General features: G+C 51.3%; 1 long non-coding RNA gene across 1 annotated transcript; it reads right to left on the bottom strand.

The window, feature by feature from the left end:
- Nucleotides 1-343: 343 nt before the first annotated feature.
- On the bottom strand, nucleotides 344-6,975 carry LOC125963879 (uncharacterized). The gene is made up of 3 exons (XR_007476301.1): nucleotides 6,907-6,975; nucleotides 6,634-6,743; nucleotides 344-819 (listed from the first exon to the last, which is right to left on the bottom strand). It is a non-coding gene; the product is annotated as an uncharacterized LOC125963879 (long non-coding RNA).
- Between the last annotated feature and the right edge of the window lie 17,395 nt (nucleotides 6,976-24,370).

Raw genomic sequence — 24,370 nt, 5'->3', positions numbered from 1 at the left:
ACACATTCATTCATTCATTCAACAAACGTTTATTGAACGGCTACTGAGTGCCTGACCCTGTGCTGGCCACCAGGGACGCAGCAGTGACCAGATGGTTCTGGGCTCTGCCCTCAAGGACACTCACTATTCATTACACATTTTTGCAATTGGGGTAAAAATTCATGCAACATAAATTTCACCATTTTTACCATTTCGAAGTGTACAATTCAGTGTATTAAGTACATTCACAAGGTTGTGCAACCATCACCCCTATCTAGTTCCAGAAGGTTTTCATCACCTCAAAAAGAAGCTCCGTCCCCATGAGCACTCACCCCCGCCCCGTTCCCCTCCCCCAGCCCCTGACAACCATGAATCCACTCTCTGTCTCTGCAGATTGGCCTGTTCTGGACGTTTCCCATCGGTGGAATCACACCCTGTGTGTCCTTCTGTATCTGGCTTCTCTCACTGAGCATTGTGTTCTCAGGGTCCATCCACGTTGTAGCGACTGTCAGGGCTTCTCTCCTTTTCATGGCTGAGTGATGTTCCAGTGTGTGGGCCCTTGGTTCCACCTTTTGGCCATTGTGAATCATGCTGCTGTAATTATTCGTGTGCATGTTTCTGTCTGAACATCCGTTTCAGTTCTCTCAGGTACATACCTAGGAGTGGAATTGCTGGGTCCTGGTAACTGTGTTCCCACCAGCAACACGTGAGAGTTCCTGTTTCTGCGCATCCTCACCAATACTTGTTACACAATAGATTTGAGTTGGAATGTTGAGGGAGAAATCCCCGCATTGGACCTGACACAGTCAAGGACCCAGAAATGTACCAAAGAGGTGAGACCTGGAGGAGATAAGATCTAAGAGATGATGTGGCTTTGGCTGAAAAAACAGAGCAGTTTGAGGCCCCTGCCCCACCCCAGTGAAAGCCTCAAAGGTCCTAAAGAAAAAAATTCCTGAGAGCTGGGACGGGGAACCGTGGGCTCCAGGGTAAAATCCTGGAGTAGGGGTGTGAGTAGGGGGGATGGCCACACCAAAGCTGAGCCTTTCCAAATTCATGGGAGGGGTACTAACCACTCGATTTAATGAGCTACTTAATATCCTGCCAGGGGCTTTGCAGAAACGATGTCTTTTAATCTTACCAAGGACTCATCCCATTTTACAGTTGAGGAGACTGAGGCTCAGAGACAGGAAGTGCTTTGCTCCAGCTCCAGCAGAGAGAACAAGGCCCATCTGGAGTGGGAGCTGGAAAGGTGAGTCTGAGTCCACCTGGAAGGGTTTTCCAGGTGGAAGGAACAGCCTGGGCAAAGGCTCAGAGGCTTGGCATGTTGTGGTCATTGGATCATTGGCTAAGACCACAGCACTGGGTGAAGAGATGGATGCAGAGATGACAGGGGCTGGGTTACAGAGGTTCTTTTGCGACTGAGCACCTTCTGTGTGCCGGACCTTGTCCCCGCCCACCCAAGGTTTCAATCAAGGAGAAAGTACTTTGGGACAAAAAATCAAAAGTACCCTATCCCCACAAGAGAAAGTAATTCTCAAGTACGCTAAAAGTTGTAATCACAATGAGACCAGCAAATCTGGGAGAATTTTTATTTTATTTTATTTTATTTGGCCGTGCCACGTGGCATGCGGGATCTTAGTTCCCTGGCCAAGGATCGAACCCGTGCCCCCTGCAGTGGAAGCGTGGAGCCCTAACCACTGGACCGCCAGGGAAGTCCCTGGGACATTATCTTGATGTCAGTTCGGAGCTACAGAGGATTTTGAGCAAGGGAGAGGTGTGATCAGGTTGGGGTGTTAGGAGGATACCTGGGTGACCTCTGTGCTGCTGGTGGGGTGTAAATTGGCACTCTGGAGAACATGGGCAGAATAATATTCCTACCAAGCATTTATTAAGCACTTACTATTTGCCAAGCATTGTTTCAAGCCTGTGTCATCCAATATAGTAGCTACTAGCCACCTGTGGCTATTTACGTTTCAATCCATTTATCAAATTATTACTTCACTTCCTCAGTCACACTAAGCCACATTTCAAGGGCTCAGGAGTCACACATCCATCACTTGGGAAGTTCTCTCGGACAACACTAGCCTCAACATTTTACACGACATAACTCAACCTGCCACAGCCTTGTGAGGTATGTCCTATTAATGGCCCCACTTTATGAGCCAGTAAACTGAAGCCCAGAGAGGTTAAGTGACCTCCCCGAGGCTGCACAGCAGTAATTGAACCCAGGCTCTCAGGCTGGTCTCTTAACCACTATACTATCCCAATTCCCTGTCCTGTGTGGTGGCTTCAATTTGAATGTATTGTTATTCAAGTTGTTATTTGCGATAGTCCAATTTAAGCTTTTAAATTTAACTCAAAGTCAGGGAATTCCCTGGCGGTCCAGTGGTTAGGACTTGGCGCTTTCACTGCTGGGGCCTGGGTTTGATCCCTGGTTGGGGAACTAAGATCCCTCAAGCCTTGCAGCGCATGAAAAAAAAAAAAGTACATAAATAAATTTAACTCAGAGTCATTAAACATTTAGAATGTGCACCCGTGCAAAACAGATTCTACCTGAGAAGAATAGGGTTGTGCTTGGGATGGCTGAGCCCAGGCTGTCATGTAGGTGTTCATACAGGGGGAATAGGCTAAGTGACACCCAGGGCATATCAGTTAGCTGTTGCTGCATAACAAATTAACCCCCCACCCCAAAATTTAGCTGCTTAAAACACTACACATCTATTATTTCACCCAGTTTCTATGGGTCAGGAATCCAGGAGTAAATTAGCTGAGGGGTTCTGGCTCAGGGTCCCTCAGGAGGTCACAGTCAAGACATCAGCCAGGGCTGCCTCGTCTGAAGGCTCGACTGGGGCTGGAGGAGCTGCTTCCAAGCTGGTTCCCTCCCATGGCTGTTGGCCGGAGGCCTCAGTTCCTCACCACGTGGACCTCGCCATAGGGCTGCTCATGACGTGGCAGCTGGCTTCCTCCAGAGAGAGTGTGATCCAATGTGGGGGTGGTGGTGGTGGTGAGAGAACTAGAGAGAGAGAAAGAAGAATACATATATTTAAAACATTCTCTCTGAGGACGTGTATATGATTGTAAGAATGAGAAGATGGGACTTCCCTGGTGGTCCAGTGGTTGAGACTTCGCCTTCCAATGCAGGGCGTGCGGGTTTAATCCCTGGTTAGGGAGCTGAGATCCCACATCCCTCATGGGCAGGGAACCAAAGCATAAAACAGAAGCAATATTGTAGCCATTTCAATAAAGACTTTAAAAATGGTCCACATCAAAAAAAAAATCTTAAAAAAAAAAAAAAGAATGAGAAGGAAAGGCTAGACGTGGACTTCCCTGGTGGTGCAGTTGTTAAGAATCCGTGTGCCAATGCAGGAGAAACGGGTTCAAGCCCTGGTCCGGGAAGATCCCACATGCCACAGAACAAATAAGCCCGTGTGCCATAACTACTGAGCCCATGTGCCACAACTACTGAAACCCGTGTGCCTAGAGCCTGTGCTCCACAACAAGAGAAGCCACTGCAATGAGAAGCCCACGCACCACAACAAAGAGTAGCCCCTGCTCGCCTCAACTAGAGAAAGCCCGCACACAGCAATGAAGACCTAATTCAGCCAAAACTAAATAAGTAAATAAATAAATTTATTTTAAAAAAAGAAAAGGCTAGAAGTGTATTCACCAAAATGACGACGGGGTGGCTTTGGGGGGAGTGAAGAATTAGAGGCCAAGATTAAGCAGAGTTGAACCTCAGCTGCAGTCTTTACAAGGTGAATATATTTATTTTTCAGGAAATTAATAATTAGGTTTAAATACTTTTTTTTAAAAGATGAAAGAATGGGAAAGACAGGTGTGAGAGTTATTTGGGGGAAAGTACCTACATGTAACTCAACTGCTCCACTGCCCTTCGGAGAGACCCTCAGAGCAAGGAATGGGGTGGGGCAGCCTCCAGGCAACAGCCAGTGAGGAACTGAAGTCTACCAGCAACCACATAGGCTTGGAAGCAGATCCTGCCTCAGTCGAGCCTTCAGATGAGACCCCAGCCCAGCACAACACCTTGATTGCCGCCTGTGGGAGACCCTGAAGCAGAGGACCCAGCTGAGCACCCCAGATTTCTGAAACTGAGATAATAAATGTTTTAAGCCACAAAGTTTTAAGGTAATTCATCATGCAGCAATGGTAACTAACACATCAGCAAAACCTCATCAACTACAACGACAGAAACTACAAAGTACGTGGAATAAACCTCAGAAAAATCTGCAGAGAGAAAATGGTAACATTTTACTGATATACATTTTTTAAAAAAACAACCAACAAACAAAAAACCAAAAAACAGACAAGTGGTGAAGTGGATGACGGAGGTACCCAGGGCAACTCACGATCTTAAAGGATCAGTTCTCTCCCTGATGAACCTTGAACATCATCACAGTTCAGATCCTTGCAATAGTTTCCTTGGAAGTGGATAAACCTATTCTCAAGTTCATGTGCATAATTGAATTGTAAGCGAAGCAAGGCTGGAATGTACCAAAATGAATGACTGTTTATTGAGCATATACTATGTGCCAGGCACTATTCCCAGTGCTTTAGTTATTAGGATTAACTCATTTAATCACCGCAGCAACCCCAGGTGGTCGGATCTAGTTCACAGATAGATAATGGAAATACAGAGAGGTTGGGTGGCTGGTTGCAGAGCCTGCCCACTGGACCTCTGCGCCACACTACCCTATACAACAGTAAGACCCATTATAAAGCTACAGTAACTAAAATAGCAGGTCATCGGTGCCTGTCCTGTTTTATTTACTCTTCTATTCCCTAGAGCCAAGCACATAGTATCTGCTCGCTAAATGTCCTAAACTCATAGTGCTTAAGTCTGGAAGCTTGAGCTTAAGTCTGGAGACCGCCCACGGTTTGAATCCCAGTTATGACATTTATGAGACCAGTGACCGATCTCTCTTCAGCTCAGTCCCCCCCCACCTCTGGAAAATGAGTCTAATCGGGCACGCTTCTGAGGGCTGTTGTGGGGATGAACGAGTTAATATTTACAAAGCCCAGAGTAAGCACTACAGAAGTGTCAAAATAAATCAATCCCGCGGAAAATTCACTTTCCAGAGGCTTCGCTGCTGGCCACCAGCAGGGGGCAGCAGAGACTCACGCCTTCGTTCAGTAGTACTGGAGCCTTCACTTGAAATGCCACAAGCATATATTGAGCACCCAACGTGTGCCGCGCGCGCGCTGGGGGCTGGATGAGGTGGTGAGGAGATCCCTGGGCTCTCTCCTGGGACATAAAAGCTACCTTTCCCAAATTTCTTAGCCCGTCCCTTAAAGCCTGTGGGATCAGCCCCACCTCCCTACTGCCCCCTCCTCTCTCCGGATTGAATGTGGTCCAGCTGCCGGGCCATTGCACGTGCGGTTTCCCACGCCGGGAAACCCTCCTACCCTGGAGTTCTGAGGCGCTGGGTTGGGGTGGAGGCACAGGTAATCTTCCGAGCACAGGGAACAGTACTGGCCAAGGTGTAGAGTTGGGAATGACCCGGGCCCTAGTGACAGAACAGGGAGCCCTTCAGCCTGGTTGGCCTCAAAGCTACACAGAGGATGCAAGCAGGGCACGTGGTGGTCAAACAGGGTGTCACTGGACGGACGTGAGGGCCACGAGGACAGAGACCGGCATGCTCACATCTGGGTCCTCAGTTTTTGCTGAGCTATTCAAGGTGTGCGTGCCCTTGAACAACCTCATTCTCTTTCCAAGCCTCAGTTTCCTCATCTGTAAAATACTATGCACCATCCAGGATTGTTGATACGATCAAGAAGATTAATGCACACGAATAACAGCCGTTGTCATTATAATATAACATTGAGAGAAGGCAACACAGGATCTCCCGAATCAGAAACGTGAACTCTCGGACATCACTCCTACTGGATTCGAACGTCAACAGGCATTTACTGAGCGCCTGCGGTTTGCCGGGCGCTGCTGTAGGTAGTTACTGGAGACACAGCCGGGAACAAAACGCACCCAAACACCCCCTGACCACGCCCCCAGCGCATCGCCCCGCCCTAGACCCGCCTCCTCTCCGCCCCCTCTTTCCTGAGCCTACCAGAACGAGGTAGAGGTGGAGGTTATCTACATATTCATTAGTCCATCAGCCAATCCACAGCCTGAACTCAGGCCTGTCTTTGGAGCCTGGGTGATTGTGACGTCAGGAGTGACGCAGTCAGTGATACTTAAAGGCGCAGTAACCTCCTACAGAGTAGGGAGTCTGGAATAGATTTAGAGCGACACACACCTGCGTCTCTTTGGGGGTCTGTACAATACAGGTTGGGATGTGCGAGGCATAGAAACCAACTCAGACTAATAGCACCGAAAGAGTGTTGCTTTCGTGGGTGAAGTCAGGGATGCGTTTGGCGCGCGCACTCCCTGCCAGGCACTTGTCCAGCGCCGGGTTCTTGCCTGGAGCTGGAGCTTCAGCACCGGGGGTCGCGGACAGCTCCAGGGCCCAGACAGCGGGCCCTGAGTGGGTGGGTGTGCGGGTGTGTAGAGGGCTCTGGGGACAGGGTCCAAAAAGAGCCCTAGGCCCTCAGCCAGCCCACGGGAACAAGGGCCTACTCTCTCTGCCTGTCTGCCCCCCTATCCAAGCCTCAAAGGAGCCCAGCCCCCCAGATCTATGAATCCACCTGACATCTCCAGGCGGATGTTCATTAGGTCGAAACTGTTCCTGGTCCCCAGCCCTGCTGCTCCCACGTCGTCTCCATGTCTGCAGATGGCAGTTCCATCCTTCCAGGTGCTGGGGACAGATATCTTGATGTTATCCTTGACTTCTTGCTTGCTCACTCCATAACCAATCTATTAGGAAGTCCTGTCGCCTCTGCCTTCAAAAGTCTATCTTAAATCTGCGCACTTCTCCCCCCACCTCTGCCTCCCCTTGACGCAGCCCTAGGATCTCCCACCTGGACCAGCTCAGTCCCCTCCATCCAGGCCCTCGGCTCCAGTCCTCACCGGCGCCCCCCCGTCTGTCCTCCCCGAAGCAGCCACCAGGGGGCGCATGTGAGCACCTGAGTCACGCCCTGCCTCTCCTCTGCCCACAGCCCTCCAGGGTCCCACCTCCCTGGGGGTAAAAGCCCAAGTCCTTCCCGCGGCCCACAAGGCCCTGCACGGCCTGCCCCGTCCCCTCCCTGCCCTCCCCTCCTCCCTCTCTCCGCCTCGCTCACTCTGCCCCAGACACACTGTCCTCTTCTCTGATCTTCCACCATGCCAGGCATGGCTCTGCCTCAGTCTTTGCACTGGCTGAGCCCTTTGCCTAGAACCCTCTTTTCCCTGGATATCACCTCCTTTCCACTCACAGCGAGTGGGGGTGGGATAAGTTAGCAGGGGGCTAACTTTCAGGCATCACAGGCCCTGTAGACCTGGTAGAGATATTGGTCTCTATCCCAAAGGCAATAGGGAGCCATGGAGTGTTTTATAGGAGGCAGAGGTGAGACAATCACATCTGCATCTTCTGGTTTCCCTCTGGCTGTTGTGTGAAGAGCAAACTGCCCACTATGTAAATAGAGGAGGCTTGTGCCGGCTCCCAGGCGGGCAATGGTGTGGCTTAGATGAGGCCAGGGCCCCCCAGAATTCCCCTTGGGAGAATCTGGGGTCTGCCTTGATTGTGCTATGTCCCCCAGAGCTCAGTACAGGACCTGGCATACAGCAGGTGCTCAATAAAAGTCTGAGGAAGGAAGGAAAGAAGGAAGGAATGTCCCATGCCCAGAACCCTGGCTTGGAGACATGTGACATTGCATTGGGACCTCACAGCAAAGCCGCGAAGAGGACATCATTGGATCCATTGTACAGATGGGGAAATTGAGAGTCAAAGAAAGAAATATGCCTGAGCAAACCCCAGGTCAAGGCCTCTGGTGGTAATGGAAGGTTTCCAGGGGGAGGTGGCATTTGAGTGGGGCCTGGAAAGACAGGGATGAAGGTCAAGAGCCAGAGGAGGGCACTCTTGGCTACAGGAAAGGCATGAGCGAGCGTCACGTCGTGCGATGGTAGGAGGATGAAATCCAGCTGGAAACCTGATGGAGAGATTGTGCAGGGCTGGAGGTCGGGTAAAAAGGTCCTGAGCTGGGAAGGTCTGTCCGGTGCAGAGAAAAGAGCTTCCGTATCTGCCCCGCGCCCAGACTGGGGAGTCACACCCTCCCCTTGAGTGTGGGAGGGGCCTGCGACTTGCTCTAACCAATGGAATATGCGAAGGTGATGGCGTCACTCCCACGGTTAGGTTACTTTTTCCTCCCTTGTGGTTTTTCCAATTGTAGTTAAATACATGTAGCATAAAATTTACCATTTTAACCATTTTAGGAGTACAGCTCAATGACATTAAGTACATTCATATAATTTATAATATAAGCATTTAATGCTATGATTTTTCTCCTAAGCACTGTTTTAGCTACATCTCACAAATTTTGATTTTCATTTTCATTGAATAAAAAGTATTTTCTCATGGCTCTTCCATATAGGTTAGTAAGAAGTTTATGGTTTAATCTCCAAATCTTTGGAGATTTTTTTCACTTAGCTTTCTGATTTTTTTTCACATAGTTACTGATATATAGTTTAATTTTGTTACATACTTTGGATGATTTGACTTTTCTTAAATTTAAGGTTCATTTTATGACCTACCTTGGTGCGTATGATTAAAGAATATGGTCTATCTTGTTGAAGGTCCCATGTTAACTTGAAAAGGATGTATATTCTGCTGTTGTTGGGTGGAGTGTTCTAGAAATGCCATTTCAAGTTGGTTGATAATGTTATCAAGGTCTTCTAGTTCTTTGCAGATTTTCTGTCTACTTTTTCCACCAACTGCTGAGAGCATAGTTTGAAGTCTCCAAGTATAATTGTAGATCTGTCACTTTTCCTTTCATCTTTATCAGTTTTTGTTTTGTGCGTCTTGACTGTATATTGTTGGATTGTTTGCTGGTTGTATGTGGTGAGATGCATACACATTCAAGATGGGTAAATTGGCCCTTTTATCATATACGTCCCTTGCTATGATGTCTGCTTTTAAAATTTTATTTATTTATTTATTTTATTTTTGGCTGCGCGCGGGCTTCCTCTAGTTTCGGTGAGCGGGGGCTACTCTTCGTTGCAGTGCGCAGGCTTCTCATTGCAGTGGCTTCTCTTGTTGCGGAGCACGGGCTCTAGGCGCGCAGGCTTCAGTAGTTGTGGCACACGGGCTCAGTAGTTGTGGCGCACGGGTTTAGTTGCTCCGTGACGTGTGAGATCTTCCCGAAACAGGGCTCGAACCCGTGTCCCCTGCATTGGCAGGCGGGTTCTTAACCACTGCGCCACCAGGGAAGCCCCCCAGTATATTTTAAATGACTATTTTCTTGGTATATTTCCCCCGTCCTTTTAGTCTTATCTATGTCTTTGTATTTAAAATGGGTGTCTTGCTAATCATGAATTTCCTCAGCTTTTGTTTGCTGGAAAAGCCTTTGTTTCTCCTCCATATTCAAATGATATTTTCACTGGGTATAAGCTTCTGGGTGGACAGTCTTTTGCTATCAGCACTTTAAAGACATCCTTTTTTTTTCACAATTAAGTCTGTGATCATTCTTGTCTTTGCCCCTCTGTAAGCCATGTGTCTTTTTCTCCTCAGCTGCCTTCAAGAATTTTCTCTTCATTTTCAAATTTCTGCGTTTTGAGTATGACATGTCTGGCTATGTATTTGTGGGAATATTTATTCCATTTGGTATTTTCTGAGCTTCTTGGAACTGTGATTCGGTGTCTTAAATTTTGGAAAATTATTGGGCCATTCTCTCTCTCTCTCTCTCTCTTTTAAGTCAATTGAGGGAATCCCCTGGTGGTCCAGTGGTTAGGACTCTGAGCTTCCAATGCTGGGCCATTCTCTCTCAAAATATCCTTCTGCCCACTTTTCCTTGTCCTTCTGAGATTCCAGTTACACATTTGTTAGATCATTTGATCTTGTCCTATGGCCTTTGGGGGCTCCCAGCCCGTCTACAACACCTCTTTAATGCTTGATCATCTTTTTAGGAAAGACAGAACAGGCTTCAGGCTTGTTTTCTGCTTAGAGTTGGACAGGACTGGGGAGGATTTTTATTGTATTTATCTTTTCAGCTGACCTTGACTGGTGGCAGCCTGTAGTGGTGAGTTGTACTTTTCTCTTTAAACACATCCAAGTCTTTTTCTAGAAATGGTCGGATGGAAAGGAAAATGTTCGGTAATACTCGGACACAGACAAAAGGGGGTGGGTGGTCTGTGAGTGGCAGGAGGTTGAGGGGGGCTTTCCTACCTAACCTCCTCTTTTGGCATCTGGGGAAACTGAGGTTCAGAGTGGCCCTGGGATTGGGGGGTGGGAAGTGGGGGAGGTGCTGGGGGGACCCTCACTGGGCCCTGGTCCAGCTCAGCTGCCACTGAGGGTTTGGGCATCCAGCTGGCCCGCAGGGGTCTCAGTTTCCTTGAATGGAGATATAGCTGACGAGTCAGGCCCCTCGACCGGATGTGGGGGGGGGAGGGGTGCCCAGCAGCCTCACCAGCTCCCCTGTCGCACAGGGCATGGCTGGGTCTCTAGGCCTTTCTTGTTCTGTCTCTCTGTCTGTCTCTCTGTGTCTCTCTTTGTCTCAGCCCCTCTGTTTCTCCCTGGCTCTCCCTGTGAAGTCTCCTTCCCTCGCCCTTCCTGTTTGAAAGCCACCTCCTACATCTGCCTTCCGCCACGGGGCTCTGACCCACTGTCTGAATGGCTGACCCCCACTGCACCTCTGTGGGGGCAACGGTCTCCTACGATCACAAGGTACTAAGGCAAATTATAGTTACGGGGCGGGGGCCTCCGTGTGGGTGAACCGCGTCCGCTGGGCTGGGCCCTGCCGGCCTCAGCTGGGCAAGCTGGCCGAGGCGTGGCCCCGCTTGGGGCCACAAGAGCCATGCCCGGCCCCTTGCCCCTCCCCACCCCCCTTGCCAGGCCTGCAGCTTTTGTGCCAAGAGGAAAATGCCTTTGGGGAGAGTCAACAGGAAATGCCAATGTTTGCAAAACCCTGACCCGCTCATTCATTCATTTCAACAAATAGATTACCGAGAGCCTACTCTGTGCCAGGCACTGTTCCGGACACTGTGGCCAAAGCCGTGAAGAAGACAGACAAAAGCTGACATCCCCCCCCCTCCAGCTGGGGGCCACAGACAATCAATAAGTAAAGTGATTAAGGGAAATAAAGCTGGGAGGGGGCTGCATGTGCGTGGTGGCAAGCACTATTAAGCAGGGGGCTGGGCGGGCGCCTCAGGAGGTGTCATCTGAGCTGAGACCCGAAGGAGGCGAGGGTGGAAGCTGGGTAGGTGTTCGGCATCCCCCCCAAATCACAGAAGTGAGTTCTACTTGCTGTGTGTCCCTGGGTTCGTGACTAAACTTCTCGGAGCCTCCGTTTTCCTGTCTGTACTGACCTTACACGGCTTCTGGCTTGTAGTAGGTGGTCAAGAAACAGTTGCTGTTAATAACAGTGATCTGAATAATCAAATCGGATCCACACCCTTGCACTTGGTCAGGGATCTGTGGAGCCTGTTGTGTGTGGGAGTCCCAGCTAGGGCTCAGACCCAGGTCCTGTCCTCTGGGAGTCCCCAGGCCAGACACAGAAACTCTCAGTCCCGTGTGCTCAGGGTTGGAACCTAGGGCCAGAGGGTATGGGTTGCACAATGTCTTTCCAACAAGAAAAAGGTGGCTGAGGGACTTCCCTGGTGGTCCAGTGGTTAAGACTCCGCCCTCCCAGTGCAGAGGGCCCCGGGTTTGATCCCTGGTCATGGAACTAGATCTCGCATGCAGCAACTAGAGATCCCGCACGTTGCAACAAAGATCCCGCGTGCAGCAACTAAGACCTGGCTCAGCCAAATAAATAAATAGGTATTAAAAAAAAAAACGGTGGCTGATAGTCCAAGCCTCTCAGGGTGGGAGGTAAGAGCGTGTACGCGTAGCCCAGACGGTGGACAGGGCACGGCTGGGTGTCTCTCTGTCTCTCTCACTCACTCTGTCTCTCCATCTCTGTCTCTCTCTCTTAGTGTCTCTGTTGCTCTTTATCTCTGTCTGACTCTATCTCTCACCCTCAGGGACAGGTGGGGAATATTGGGCTGGTTTTGAAGGATGCATAGGAGTCCGCAGGTGACGAAAGGAGGAAGGGTGTGCCGGACAGAGGGGACCAGGAGGAAGCCAGGCCCAGTCTCAGTGGGGGCCTGGGGAGCATGGAGGGTGGTAGGCAGGAAAGAGAACCCGTCAGAGCCATGTTTTAGGAAGAATCTCCCAGGTTGGTGGCAGAGCAGAAGGGGCGGGCCTGGGGCAGCCATTCCCAGCGTGCCACTGTGCTCACTCCCGATGCCACAGGGGTCAGCTTTGGTCCCCATTCATGTCCAGTCCTACTGCCACCATCTCCCATTCCCTCTGTCCACTCCTAATTGGCAGGCTTAAAGCCCAGTGGAAAACCAGATGCCACACGCTCTCCGGCCAGACCTCGCTGCTGCCACATCAGAGCTCCCAGCAGCTCCTGGCCAGGCCAGGGGGTCCTTCCTGCTGTCCACCTTCAGTCTCTCCTACTGCCAGTGTCGGGCCAGGGCATCAGCCCACACAGAGCAGGGACCAGCCCCTTCTCATCGAGCTTAGGCACACCCTCGGCGCTCCATAAATGCACAACAACCATTAGATGATGAGATCAAAAGAATCCGCCTGACTTGCTTCTGCTCAGAAATTGGGAGAAGGAAGGAAAAAAGTGAGATGATGATCCCACCCCCTTCTCTGCACGTCTGCATTTTGTCTCATCCCCCATCCCCACCCGTACCACGTCCTCAGTGGTCAGCTGACATCTTCAAGACAGGGAGAGTGAAGCCCAGAGAGGCCCAGGGACTGGTCCGAGATCACACAGCCAGGACTCAACAATCCAGGGCCCTCGGATGCCACCCTCTTTGTACACCGAGAGTGCCTCTCTCCCCACCTCTCAAAACGTACCATCTGCTGTGCCTTGGCTTCAGGGCCCCGCCTGGAGTTAATGAGGCCTCGGGGCCTGGGCACCTCCCCAGCCAGCATCCAAGACAGGGGTGGGTGGGAAGGAGGGAGGGAGGGTCGAGGCCCCCCGCTGCACGCACCCCAACTCCCTCCGGCCCCCGAGCTTTTTTCCCTGATGGAGTTGATGGGAAGGCGAATCAGCAGGGGAAGGGGAGGACGAGCCACACGCCTTCCGGGGGTGGGAGGGGGGTATTCCCAATCAGAGGCTCATTCACAAATCCACGTACCGGCCGCTCTCTCTCACACACACACACACACACACACACACACACACACACACACACTCCACGGCCTGCGACGGCCTCCTTGGGCTGTGGGTGGCCACTTGCAAGAGACCGGCCTGGTGTGTTTCAGACCAATGCATCTGCATCCCTCCCCCTCTCTCTCAAGCCTGTGATCTCCAGCTCTGAGAGTCCCCGGCACCTTCTTCCGACTCCCCCAGAGAAAGCCCCTCGCTCGGGGCTATGGAAGTCTGGACCCTGGACCTGCACCCTAGGCGGCCGGCCCAGCCTGTGCTCCTGACCGAGTGAGGCAGCTCGGGCTGCCCTTGCCTCCTTCCAAGAATGGAGGTGCCCGGGCCCCTGGTGTCCAGCAAGCCGGGCGAGACCTCGGTCAAATGGCAGCTCTGCTACGACATGACGGCCAAGATGTGGTGGATGGTGAGTGCGAAGGCACCCACCAGTGCCGGGTGCGCCTCGGGTGGAAGTCTTGGGGGGCAGGAGGGGACAGCGGGGAGCCAAAGGGCTTCTCGCCCCGTTCTCTGGCCTCTCGGATTCGGGGACGCTTGGACATTTGTGAAGGGGGTTCAGACGTGGTTGGCGGCAGCAGTGACCCCTCCCTGGGCAGTTGGAAATGGAGGAGAGGTGGTCAGGAGCGAGGAAACCAAGGCCAGACAATGGAGAGAAAGCCATTCCGGAGTCTCCCACCTGGAAGCGTGGCCAGGGCTGCCCAGAGGCGGTTAAGAGTCCGAATGTGCCGGTGTCTCTGGCCAGGAGGGTGCCGAGGCTGGCCGTCCTCTGGGAAGGTTTGCAGTATGTTAGCTGGATCTGAAACCTTGCAGTAGCCATGACTCCGTTGCCCCAGGGCCTACGATAGGAAGTTCTGAGTAGAGCGAGGTCTGGGGGCTAGGGACGCTGGGTGGGGGGCTCAGGTTAACAGACAGGAGACGGGAGACTGAGCTGCTGTGGGACTCTGGCCACATCTCTGCCCATTTCTGTGCCCCCAGACCCTGGGGAGGGAATGGGCGCCCTGTAGCATCCACCCTTAAGACTGGGCACCCTTCTGGAAGCTTCGAGGGGGATGGCCATGTTCCCTGAGTCGGGACCCAGCTGATGGGAGAGAAGACATTCTGGGGCAAGGCAGGCTGTGGCACCTGGGGGCTGGGTGTTTGCTGTCTGAGGCTCTCCAGCCAGTATGAAGCCACAAGCCTGTGCACCATTGTCTGCCCCGCCGTCCATCCATCCCTCTGTCCCTCCAGGAGCTGGCCTGCCGCCCAAAGTGGAACTCTGAAATCTTCTACCTACCTATCCAGTTCTAGGTCTGAACCTGGGTGTGCTGTGTGACCTTGGGCCAGTGGCTCGCCCTCTGTGTTCCTCAGGTTCCCCTATCAGGGAAATGGGTTTGGGGCCTAGACGTCTCAGGCTTCTCAGCAAGTGTTCTCCGAGGAGAGCTGGGCCTTGGGTGGAAGACCTCCCACGACCCCTCATTACTGCTGCCCCTGGGGTTCAGGTGACTCAGGTGGGTTGGGTGAAGCGGGAGTTATAGAGTATCAAGGTTTTGGGGTCCATGAGGACAGAGATGTTCCCACATCCCTGAGTAGCGTCGCGCATTGGTTTCATTTTTCATTCCTCATTTAGCCAACATTGATTAAACACCTGCTGTGTCTCCAGTCCTGTTCTCCTGCTGAGGACACAGCAGTGACCCAGACAAAGACCACGGTCCTCTTGGGGCTGATGTTGCAGTGAGGGAGACGGAAAATAAAAGTATCAGTGCACAAAATCGGACTTAATTATGATTGTGGAAGGGGTTCTAAGGAGCTGGGGTCTTTGAGTTAGGCTGGGCAATCTAGGAGGGCTTCACTGAGGAGGTGACATCTCATCTGAGACCTGGCAGATGGATGACAGAATTCATTAGAAGAGAAGGGGGAAGAGCGTCCCCAGAAGGCGCAGCCCATGCAAAGGTCCTGGGGCAGGATGGGGCCTGGCGTGTTCGAGGAACAGCCAGGAGGCCTGTGTGTCTGGAGCAGAGTGAGCGAGGGGGGGAGAGGGAGGAGGGGAGGGCAGGGAGGGGACACGGGGCAGGGTCGTGCAGGCCCGTGTGGGCCATGGGGAGGACTCAGGCTTTTACCCTGAGGGAGGTGGGAATGCTGGAGGGCTGTGGGCAGAGGAGGGGCGGGGCCTGCTTTACATTCTTTAAAGCTCCCTTGGGCTTCTGTGGGGAGAAGGGATAGTCTGAGGCTGACGTGGCAGCTGGTACCAAGGGGAGGCCAGGGCAGCATCCAGGCCAGCCATGATGGGGGCCTGGGGGTGGAGGGAAGTGGGTGGGTTTCCGATGAAGAAAGGCAAGAACCTGATGATTAAATTGGAAGCTCAGATAATGGCGTGATTTGCTTAAAGTCACAGGGCAAGTGGAGGGCAGAGCTGAGAACTGGAGAAGAGGCCTGGGGCTAGAGGTCAGAGGTGAGAGAGTGATTCCGCATCACCTTTCTCCAGGGTCCTGGGAATGTCAAGCAGTCTGTGACAAGGAGAATTGTTCTGTGCAAACTTGAGGTCTTATCAAGAGAGGTAGAAGCCCCAGTACAGAGGAGGTTATGGATCCACTAATCAGCTAAGGACAGGTGTCAAACTGCGGTATATCCAGAAGAGGAAAGAGGATGGGGTTCAGCAGCCTGTGGAGAAAGATTGAGAGATTCAGGGCTTCAGCCCTAAAAAGATGCCTGGGCAAATTTGGTTAAAATTTGGTTAAAGTCATCACCTTGCTCTGGGCTCAGTCCCAAGCTGGGTCATCTGGGCCCCCCCACAGAAGATCAGCCCCAGCCCCACCCACATGGAGCCCCCAACACAAGAGCTGAAACAGCCAGACCCAGCCAGACAGTTCTCAAATGTCCCCAGGTGGGGCTGCCCTTGGGCACAGGAAGCTGATGTGGGAGCTGGGGATGTGGTCTGTGCAACCCCAGAGGGCAGAGCTCAGCCTCCGCAGGGGTCAGTTCAACGTTGGTAAGGACTATCACCCCCCTGGCTGAAAGGTAATGAGGCAACCGTCACAGGAGGCATCCAAGCCCCGCTTGGTGGGAATTCCATCCTTTGAAGTAGAGAGGACCAGGCCATTCTAAAAAGGTCTCTTTATGCTCAGAGCAGCAAAGATCCCTAGGTGAGTGAGCGACCCCCAGGCAGCATTCAAAATGTGGGGCTGGACAGGGAAGTGTGAGTAGGGGCCAAAGATTCCAGCCTCAGCCTCCAAATCCCAGGCAGACTCCCATCTCCTGCAGCCATTGGAGGCACGGCGCCCAGGGTCCATGGGACTTTCAGTGCCCTCAGAAATATTTAAATTTATTTATTTATTTATTTTACAACCAGAAGAACGCAAAATGTGATAATAATGAATATATAGCAATGCATCTAGCCTGAATTAGGTTGACATGTATACCAACGCAAGCAGAAAACATAATATTTAATAATTTTATTATTTAGGGAGGAAGGCCAAATGCATCGGGCCCTCCAAAGTCATAATGCAGCTACATTCATTCAGTGTCTGTTCATTCGTGCAAAGAGCAAATTCTCTCACTTCTTGGTGCCTCAGTTTCCTCATCTGTAAAATGGGGGAGGGGTGCGTGAAGAATAAAACCTCTTCTCCTACAGGGTCTTTGTGGGATAATCCAGTGAGCCAATGACCATGGAGGTGTCTGGCAAACTGTTAAGGGCTGTGCCCAGGTCAGGAACTGTGTGATACTCACACAGCTAGAGCAGGAGAGATTGTGGTTAGATTCCAGGAGAACTTCCGTGGCCACTCCACCTATTCAGCGAGTGCCTATTACATGTCAGCTGTGAGCTAGGCTGACCCAGCCCTGCCCTTCTTGGGCTCATGGTCCAGTCGGGGGTTAGGGAGTTAGAGAGAAAATGAATAAATGCGTGAGAGAATTCCAAATTGGGAGGAAGTCTGCAAAGACATTAAAGGGGCGGGTAATGGGCCTGAGGAGGAAGCCGGGTGGGCAGGGAAGGCCTCTCTGAGTTGCAGCCTGAGTAATCTCAGGGACCAAAGGACTGGAGGTGGTGAGCACAGCCTGTGCAAAGGTCCTGGGGCAGGACTGGGCCTGGCGTGTTGGAATAACAGACAGGAGGCCCGTGTGTCTGGAGCAGAGTGAGCGAGGGGGAGAGAGGGAGGAGGGGAGGGCAGGGAGGGGATGGGGTAGGTCGTGCAGGGCCTTGTGGGCTTGTGGGGAGGACTTGGGGTTTTATTCCAGGGGCACTAGGGAGCCCTGGGAGGGCTGTGAGCAGGAGAGGGCCTCCCCCATCTGCCGAGGGGGTCCCTCTGCCTGTCTGTGAGTGCCACCCGCTGCCTCCCCCGCCGTGTGCCCGGCGCTGGGGTAGGATTTGGGGGGCACATAGTCTCCCCAGCCCCCGGCCCGCGCCCGCCCGGCCGCCGCCCACTCTGCCCACATCTGAGGGACCGAGGAGCCGGACAGTCTGCTGCAAACCACGGAATGTTTCCCAGAGCGCCCGGGCCGGGAATGTCGGCGGTGAGGAGGGGAAGGGCGGGGAACCCCGGAGAAGAAAGTTGGGGAGACACAGAAAGCAGGGCCAGGGAGGGGGGGGGCCCAGGCAGCACAGAGGGCTGAAGGGGTCACCATCATGCCCCCCCACTTTACAGACGGAGAAACGGAGGCACAACCAGTACCTGACCACACCCATCAGCTCCCCACCCCACCCCGGCTCCAGGTCCCAGCACTTTCCTACCTTCTGGAAGTCCTTCCTCTCTTCCATCCTTTCTTCTCCTGGGCAGGCAAACATGGGGTGTTCAGAGCCTCCCCTGGGGGCTCCTGAGGCTGCCCCTCCAAGAGCAGGGTAGAGCTGGGCTGCTGCTCATTCTAGAAGTCAAGAGAAGGAAAAGCCATGGCTCAGAGAGGGACAGTACTTTCCCCAAGGTCACACAGCAAACTACTGTAAATTTGCAGTGCTGAGCCGAGAGCTCAAGATAATAGCCATTTGGAGTCCTCCCAACAAGCCTATGAAGAAGGAACTGCCATGATCACCATCTTACAGATGGGGATACAGGCTCGGAGAGGGACGGTCACTGCATGAGGACGAAGGGACGTGACAGGATAATGCGGTGGTTAAGAGCTTACCCTCAGGACCAGCCTCTGTCTGTCATCCATGAGAGGCTGCTATCTGGGGAGGTCACTTCACTCAGGTAGTGGGTGTCACACCCCAGCCCCACACAAGCTGATGACAGGGTGCTTCAGTCCACCTTCGCCCCTGGTGGCCTTGAGAGGCTCCGAGAGCCCGAGGCCTAGAGCCAAAGACAGGGTGGCGGTGCCTGGTCTTTGGATGGAAACTCAGGGAGCAGGGAGAGGGCCCTGGCCGGGGGCCGGGGCGGGGCTCCCTGGAGGAAGAGGCATTTCAGCCAAGCCTGGGGGTGCTAAGGCTTTCAGCTCAGAGAGACGGTGGTGAGGGCATTCCTGGCAGAAGGAACTGTGCAGACACAGGTGTGGCGGTGGGAATGTGCTGAGTGTGACAGAGCTAAAGGCAGGAGGAGGTGAGTGAGGTAGCAGAGGGAGGCGAGAGAGAAGTGTGAAGCCAGACCCTGGTGGGAGCTGGGCCTTCCCTCCCGGGCAGCAGGGAGCCATGCTGGGTGAATGAGTAGGGAGGGGCATGGCCAGATCTCAGGCAGCTGTGGGATTGGGAACGGGGGCTGGGAGGAGAGTGAAACGGTGATCCAGATGGTAGAAAAGGAGACCTGAGGATGGATGGGGGAGAGGCCCGAGGGGGAGAATGGGCAGAACGTGAAGACCCACAGGCTGCGGAGAGGGAAAGGGGAGGAGGGGAGGCCGATGCTGCGATCCCAGCCTCGGGGGCGGTGAGCGACGGTGAAATCGTCCCCGAGGTGGGGACATGGGGTGGGGGAGGGGCAGGAAGAGGCTGAGTCTAGGGATCCTAGGGGATGTCCTGGGGGGGATGCTGAGTAAGGTGTGGAGAAAACCACTGGGGCCTAAAGTGGTGCATGGTACATCTCACGTGATCAGTAACTGCTTATCCATGGGAGGGAGGGACAGAGGGTCAGGGAGGGATAGATAGAAGGATAGAGGGATGGACGAGTGGGTGGGTAGATGGGTGGATGGCTTGTGGATGGATGGGTGGGTGGGTGGATGGATGGCTGGATGGGTGGATGGGTGGATGGATAGGTGGGTGGGTGGGTGGATGGATGGATTGTGGATGGATGGGTGGGTGGGTGGTTGGATGGCTGGATGGGTGGATGGGTGGATGGATTGTGGATGGATGGGTGGGTGGGTGGTTGGATGGCTGGATGGGTGGATGGGTGGATGGATAGGTGGGTGGGTGGACGGATGGATGGATTGTGGATGGATGGATAGACGGGTGGAGGGATGGGTGGGTGAACATATGGACGATTGGATGGATAAATGGACAGATGGGTGGGTGGAGGCTGAAGACAGAAGTGGCTACCCTGAGTGTGAAGGAAAAAGGGCCCAGCACAGCCTGGTGAGGGCCAGGCCAGTGAGATTTGCGGGGGGGGGGGGGGGGCAGAAACCATGTCAGTTGCCCCATAACTCTCTCGCAGTGAGGCCCCCCCACATCCTCTCCTCTGTCCTCACTCTCCACAGACAGCTGTGGGGCTAGATACTCCTCTCCACACACACATGGCTCAGCTCTGGGGGGCCCCACCGCAGACAAATCAGTGGAAAATTAAAATAGTGTCTGTGTGCTGGTTATTGGCGGCCTCAGCTGGGCCACTTAATGACCCCTTTCTGGGGATTGTTACCAGCTGGAGGTGGCTGGGGGTGGGCATCAGCGCCGAGCCACCCAATCTGAAAGGGAGAGGGAGGGGGTGGTCCCTGGAAACAGTGCTGCCGGGAGAGGGGAAGGGCCATACGGTGGTCGTGATGGGAATCCAGGAAAAAGATGGTGCTGGGCTCTAGGTATGGACCAGCCTGGGCCCCGCATTCTGGTGGGTCCTCCCTCAGGGCCTCTGCCCTGCAATCCCTCCTGCGGGGGTGCCTGGTAGTTTCAGCTCATCTTTTAAGTCTCAGGCCCAATGGCACCACCTCCTGGAAGCCCTCCCCAGACCAGATCAACTCCTCCAATCATTTACTCTCTGCCCTGCTCACCTGTATGTATAATGTTAAGAGCAAGAACTTCACTTTGCCACTCACCAGCTGTGTGTCCTTGGGTAAGTCACTTTCTCTCTCTGTGCCTCATTTTCCTCATCTGTAAAACAGGGATGATAATAACCCCTTCCTCATAGAACTGTTGGGAGGATTCAGTGAGCTATTCAGGGCAAACTGGTAATTACTGAACATTTACTATGTGCTGGGCAATCCCATTTTAGGGATGGGGTCACTGAGGCCCACAGTTAGATAAACTAACCTGATACCGTCATTGTGTTGTGCCTGGACCAGGACAATCCCTTCTGCCCTGATTCCCCCAGCTCCCACCCTAGTCTCCACAGTCTGTCCTCCCCATAAGGACCACCAGAGGGTGCAGGTGAGCACCCGAGGCAGGTCCTCCTCCCTCCTCTGCCCACAGCCCTCCAGGGCTCCCACCTCCCTGGGGTAAAAGCCCAAGTCCTCCCCACCGCCCACAAGGCCCTGCACGACCCGCCCCGTCCCCTCCCTGCCCTCCCTCCTCCCTCTCTCCCCCTCACTCACTCTGCTCCAGACACACGGGCCTCCTCACTGTTCCTGCAACACACCAGGCACGGTGCTGCCCCAGGGCCTTTGCACAGGCTGTGCCTTCCACTCGAGATGCTCTTCCATATCCTTTGGCCAAACTGGCTTTGTCTCATTCTTCAGTTCTCAGCCCAAATGGCCCTCGGACAGCCCCCCCTTCCCAACTAAAGCCGGTCTTTCTGCTGTTCTGTCCTTACCCCTCCCCCATTCTTCTCCTGAATGCAACAAGCACAAGTTGCAATTATATTCTGTGTAATTCTGTATCTCCCACTGGACCACAAATGAGAGCAGGGATTTCTGCCCTGGCCTTCTCTGGGTCCCCAGCGCTCCACATAGGACATGGCACACAGGAGGTGCCGAATAAATGTTTATTGAAAAATGAACAAACGAGTAGATAAACATCACACAAATAATGTGCATGACAGCGCAGTCACAAACTCCCATCTCTCAAAGCTCAGCACCTTTATTCGCCCTGCTCTGGCTGACTTGATGATGATTTTAAAAGATGCCACTCTTTTTTTTTTTTTTACTTTCCGTTTTTAAGATTCAGTTACATACGAGATAAGACAAATCCAGAGGGCAGAAATAGACCTCGATATATTGGGGGACTTTTCCAATTGGTGGAGAAATGACGGATTCTTCGATAAATTTTGATCGAAGGACAGCTTTAAGGAAAAAAAACTCCAAAATTTATTTTGGTATAGTTTTAGAGAAAAGTCACAAAGGTAACAGAGAATTCCCATGTACCCTCACCCGACTGCGCTGATGGGAAAATCTTTCTTAACAGCTGTACATTTGTCACAACAAAGAAATTAACATCAGGGCAGTAGTATTAAGTAAACTCCGTCTTTTAACATCACTACCTGAGTTTTACCATTTTTTCTATTAATGCCCTCTTTTTGCTCCAGGATCCCACATGGCGTTTAGTCATCATGCCTCCTTAGGCTCCCTGGGCTATGATAATTTCTCCGTCCTTTCTTGTTTATCATGACCTTGACTGTGTCGAGGAGGACTGGCTGGCATCCTGAGAACATTCCCTGATCCGGGTTTCTTGCATATTTTCTCATGATTAGACCGGGGTTTTGGGGAGGAAGACACAGAGGTGAAATGCCCTTCTCATTACACCCCATCAGGGGTCCCTGACGTGCACACGACATCACCCTGAGGGTAACCTTTTTTAAAAAATTGAACAGTAGTTTGATTTACAATATTGTGTTAGTTTCAGGTGTACAGCAAAGTGATTCAGTTACATATTTATTCATATATTCTTTTTCAGATTCTCTTTCATTATAGGTTATTACAGGGTATTGAATATAGTTCCCTGTGCTATACAGTAAATCCTTGTTGTTTATCGATTTCATATATAGTAGTGTGTATCTGTTAATCCCATACTCGTAATTTATCCCTCCCCTCGCCTTTCCCCTTTGGTAACCATAAGTTTGTTTTCTATGTCTGTGAGTCTGTTTCTGTTTTGTAAACAAGTTCATTTGTATTATTTTTTAGATTCCACATATATGTGATATCATATGATAGCTGTCTTTGTCTGACTTACTTCACTTAGTATGATAATCTCTAGGTCCATCCATGTTGCTGTAAATGGCATTATTTCATTATTTTATGGCTGAGTAATATTCCATTGTCTATATATACCACACCTTCTTTATCCATTCCTCTGTCAATTGACATTTAGGTTGTTTCCATGTCTTGACTATTGTAAATAGTACTGCTATGAACACTGGGGTGCATGTGTCTTTTTTAATTAGAGTTTTCTCCGGATATATGCCCAGGAGTGGGATTGCTGGATCACATGGCAACTCTATTTTTAGCTTTTTAAGGAACCTCCATCCCATTTTCCATAGCAGCTGCACCAACTTACGTTCCCACCAACAGTGTAGGAGGGTTCCCTTTTCTCCACACCCTCTCCAGCATTTATTATTTGTAGACTTTTTGATGATGGCCATTCTGACCAGTGTGAAGTGATACCTCATTGTAGTTTTGATTTGCATTTCTCTAATAATTAGCAATGTTGAGCATCTTTTTTTTTTTGATATTGAGTTGTATGAGCCGTTTGTATATCTTGGAAATTAAGCCCTTGTTGGTCGCATCATTTGCAAATATTTTCTCCCAGTCTATAGGTTGTCTTTTCATTCTGTTTATACCCTGAGGTCAACCTTGATCACGTGGTTATGATGGTCCACCAGCTTTCCCCACTGTGAGGCTACGCTTGTCCCCTTTTCGTGCTTTTTTCTTTGGAAGCCAGTCACTAAGTCTAGCACCCCTAGACTCGCCTCCAGGAGGGAGGAATAGCTACATGAATTATGTAAAATTCTTCTGCAAGGGAGATTGTTCTCGTCTCCTCCATTTATTTATTTATTAATTCGTTTATTATGATCAGTATGGACTGATGACATGTTAATGTTAGGTTCTAGTTTATCATCTGGTACTGCATTATTCATTTTTTTGCTTTGATTTTTTTGGCTTTGACATTGGAGCTCTTTCAGGTGGCTCCTGTGAGGGGGCAGGACAATTTTTTAAGCCTCGGAGAAGAAAACTTAAATTGCCTCCCTATACTATATCTTTCAGCAATATCCATTACAAATGGGTCAACAGTGAAGCCATAAAAAAATTAAAACACAAAAGTACTAGAAGAAAATATGGGAGAAACTGTTTATAGGATCAGAGTGGAAAGGCCTTTCTAAGCAAGCACAAAGTCCCCTGAAGTCATAAAAGAAATGTTATGTTTTATTACATAAAAAATAAAATTTCATGGAGGGCAAAAAGGCCCCAAAATCAACAACAAATGTGAGAGAAATATTTGCACATACTTGCAAAAGATTTTTGCCAGACAACAAATATGTAAAGAGTGCCTACAAATCAACAAGAAAAGACCAACTGAAAAAAGATGCAAAGGATATGAACGGACCATCCCAGAAAAGACCTGAAAGAAATAAAAATGGATTCAAAATCTGTGAAAAGATGTTTGACCTTATAGGGTGAGACATTCACAATAAAGCTACAATGGGATTTCTATCGTTTGGATTGCTAAAAAGCTAAAGTTTTCTTGTATGCTGCATTGTAAGCCATGGGGCACTGGTTCTCAACCAGGAGTGATTTTGACCCCAGAGGATACTCTGCGATGTCTTAAGACATTTTTGATTGTCATGACTAAGGGGAGGAGGCTACTAGGATCTAGCGGGAGGAGGTCAGGGGATGGGGTTCAACACCCGACAATGCACAGGATGCCTGCCCCTCCCCCAGCAAAGAATGCTCCAGCCCAAAACGTCAATAAGGAAGCAAGCTCTTTTGTGTATTACTTGGGAGAACATACATTTTTTAGAGGCAATTTGGTATTATAGCATCTGCCAAAGTTTAAAGTGCAAACATCTTTAAAAAAATTTCTTTCTAATTGAAGTATAGTTGATTTACAATGTCGTGTTCGTTTCAGGTGTACAGCAAAGTGATTCAGTTATGTATATATTCTTTT

Source organism: Orcinus orca, chromosome 3, assembly GCF_937001465.1.
Source record: "Orcinus orca chromosome 3, mOrcOrc1.1, whole genome shotgun sequence".
Classification (NCBI taxonomy): domain Eukaryota; kingdom Metazoa; phylum Chordata; class Mammalia; order Artiodactyla; family Delphinidae; genus Orcinus; species Orcinus orca.
This window is presented reverse-complemented; position numbering and strand designations above follow the sequence as displayed.